We start from the raw sequence: 3,444 nt of genomic DNA on the forward strand, positions 1-3,444 counted from the left end.
AAAAGAGATACATGCCTTGTAAATGTACCAGAGAGTGATACAAGGAAAGACCCTACCTATATGCATGCTTTGGCTTATTGGCAAGGACCATTGAGAGACCTCCTTGCATTACACTAGTTAGTAGGCAATGATACTATTGCATCGATATGGTGGAAGTAATGGGCTTGCAAGCATGCCTAGGGAGTCCACCTTATAGAACATGTAAGATACCATGTGAGTTCAAAGGAAAGGGTATTTTATCCCCTAGGAAAGTATGTGGTAGGGTTGTTGTAGTTTCTATGATTATAAGCTCCATCTCATTGGCAAAGGCTATGAAGAAAAATTGTACACTACACAAATTGAATCGACTTGGCCATAGTGTTGCAGCACACATGTCATGGACTCATCAAGGTAATGGGCATCGGAGGCCTGATGGAGATTATGGGTATCGGCACCAAAGGAGTGTGAGCCTCCAAGGCTTTTTCCTCCTAATGGTATATGGAATAAGATCTCTTATGATATCAACAAAGAAGAAGCATTGACCCATTGTGGGAGGACGGGTTCATTGGATTGCGCTTTGCAAGAGATTCGGTTGTTCTCTCTCTCTCTCTCTCTCTCTCTCTCTTTCGTAAACTCTCTCTCTCTCTCTCTCTCTCTCTCTCTATGTATCTATCTATCTCTCTCTCTCTCTATGTCATAGATTCGATGCATATTGAACCATTGCGATATGACGCCATGTAGGACTGATGTTGCATGTGTAGCACCAATAAAGGACACCATACAAGACTACTTCATCAAATGAACACTTGCAAAGGCTATATGTATAGAAATAGCAGAGGATGGAAAAAGATTACGTGGAAGAATCTCTCGACTCTTTCTTGGTGGCCAAAGATGAGGAGGTCATGCATCGGCAATACCCATCTTCATGCAGGTCAAAACCACAAACTGCACTTCTGCAAATGATTGAACATGTTTGAAATTGATGGAGGAGTAACATGAAACTCCAAATTTGATGTTCACATCTTTGGAATTGACAAAAGAGTAATGTGAAATTCCGAATTTGACGGCAGCTTCCTCAAAACACACTAGGATGAGCTTCGATATTATCAAGATTACGAACTAGCCTCAATTTAAAAAGTGAATATTATCACCGCGAGTTCTTCTCAGACATCAAGAAGAGTTAATTCATAGACCTAAAGGTAAACTCTGCAAGATAGAGGAGGCCAAGTCTGCTACCTCAAATCGAAAGAAATCATCACATGTATGTATGAGACCACGATCTTAGCCAAAAGAGCTCCTAAAACATTAATTCATAGGCCATATGGTGATGAATTATCGGAGTTCACCATAATGACACAAAGTGTCTTGATGTGCCAAGTTAACTCTTTTAGAAATGTTTTCAAAATGGTCTTCTCATTCCTTGTCTGCATGCATTTTATTTCAATCCACCGTTGTCGATGTTATGTATGGATCAGCGATGACATAAAGAAAAATAATAGCACTAATAAGCAGATCATGTAGGACACATGATTGTTTACCATTATGTCAAATGAGGATACAAATTGTTCTCAAGTGGAAAATCCCTTACCAAGGAAGCCTAGAAGGCAACACAAAGAAGGTTCTTATGTACTCATTTTGCTTACAAACCACCTAACTTGTCCTCTTTACTTTTCTTTTTTCCGGTGAAACTAGTAGCAAAAGACAAAATTCAAGTGGGCATGGCAAGTGTGGCCACCACAGCTTCTCTATTCTTCATCATGCTAGTGTAGAAGCATGACTATTAGTTTTGAGAGATCTTGATTGGCAAAATTTATTTAGCAAGAAGGTAGATCAATTGGTGGGGGTTCGAGGGTTTGTTGAGGACCCACACCGTTGTTGACTACGAATGCTGTTTCTAAACCCCAACTTGTATGGACCTCCAAATGGCAATGCATGAACCATACACCTGACTCTCACCAAAGCAACAAATTAGAGGTTTTTCTCATGTCAGTACTCAAGTATAAGAGATTAGATATAAAATAAAAATACTACAAAGATTTTGTACTCCATGAGAATGTTGGCCTTTGTTATTCGCATGAACAATATTATGCTCTTTAAATTTGAAGTGCTTGGAAAATGTTTTAACTCTTTCGTTTATTTTCATGAATTTCTGTGCATGATCTATAATCTAGTGGTATGGGTTAGTTTTATTTATCCTTTCCACTTTTAAAAGATATTTAAACATGTAAAGTCCTACCCGGATTATCGGCTAGGAATCGTAACGCAACCCATCCCCCCTTTGGAACATTGACTGTGTTGCGCTCTGGGGGGTCCACCAAGTTGAAATGCTTTGGATCTAGCGTAGCATTGTAGTCTCCTGTACCCTCACCGACAATAAAGAAATTGAAACCATGGAGATGGATGGGGTGGCTTTCAGGCCCAAGGATACTCGTACCTTGCAACACAAGTTGCACGGTCGAGTTGAAAGAAAGGCGACTAACCCTTGTGCCGGTCAAAGGGGCTAGATTCTTAGGTTGTTGAGTCCCAGTAAAATTAAATAGCATAATAGGATTGTCAGGGAAGTCAGTGGTGAAGATTCCACTAAAGTTCTTACTTGAGAAGTAGGTTTGAAGTAGGGCGGTATTAGGAAGGTTGAACGAGATGTTGTTAACGGCTGCTGAGAACTTGCCTCCAGTTGGACCTTGACATTTCTTGGTGCGTGGGCATGGCTTTCTCGCTAGTCCAACTGTGAAGAATAAGTGGCGATCCACAGTTTGTGGGACTTTAGCTGGGTACTTGTGTGAGTTGAGGCTTCGAAGGCTACTGCTAAAATTGTTGGCGATGGTAGTATCATTGTAAGGTGGAAGGGTTGGCATTATGGATTGTCCTTGCATGCTAGAGTTGGCTCCTGGGAAGAAATCATCGTACTCCAAAATTGTAGTTGTGGTGCTATTGTCAAAGGGGACGGTGGGGCCTGCTGAGTCATAGGCCCTTGCTACAATGAAGTACCTGATACACATTGGAAACCTTTGTTATACATGAATGCAAACATCAATCAAAATCAAGCCAAGCCTACCATAAAGTATGTAATACACATGAGGAAATTCGATACACTTGAGAATACATCAAAAAATCTTGAGTAATTACAAATTAAGCTAGCACACATTTATGCAAATAATGGATACTCTTTACAGTTTCTATACTTTAAGAACTTTAATAGGCAGAACCTTTGCTTGGTAGAACAATATATATGGATTGGTGCGTGGCGGTCAAACAATGAAAGATGAGCTAGCGTGGTTGATTGAAAGTAATCAAATAAGAGATTGGATGGGTCATAAATAACTTCACTACTTACAAGATGTGTTTTAAACCTTCAACCTTTTAGTCTTAAAACTAGGTTATGCTCATATCTAAATTAACTGCCACATCCTTGGACTTTTTTATTCCGAAAAGTAGCGGTACTATGTGTCCTAAAGGGGAGAGAAG

General features: G+C 40.0%; 1 pseudogene across 1 annotated transcript; it reads right to left on the reverse strand.

Moving 5' to 3' along the window:
* Positions 1-1,453: 1,453 nt before the first annotated feature.
* Positions 1,454-2,978, reverse strand: LOC148026769 (laccase-4 pseudogene; annotated as a pseudogene). The gene is made up of 3 exons (XR_015692759.1): positions 2,414-2,978; positions 2,216-2,335; positions 1,454-1,924 (listed from the first exon to the last, which is right to left on the reverse strand). The product of XR_015692759.1 is annotated as a laccase-4 pseudogene (transcript).
* Positions 2,979-3,444: the final 466 nt, after the last annotated feature.

Source organism: Lygodium microphyllum, chromosome 13, assembly GCF_053477565.2.
Source record: "Lygodium microphyllum isolate KBCC chromosome 13, Lygodium_microphyllum_v1.1.10, whole genome shotgun sequence".
In the NCBI taxonomy this organism is placed as follows: domain Eukaryota; kingdom Viridiplantae; phylum Streptophyta; class Polypodiopsida; order Schizaeales; family Lygodiaceae; genus Lygodium; species Lygodium microphyllum.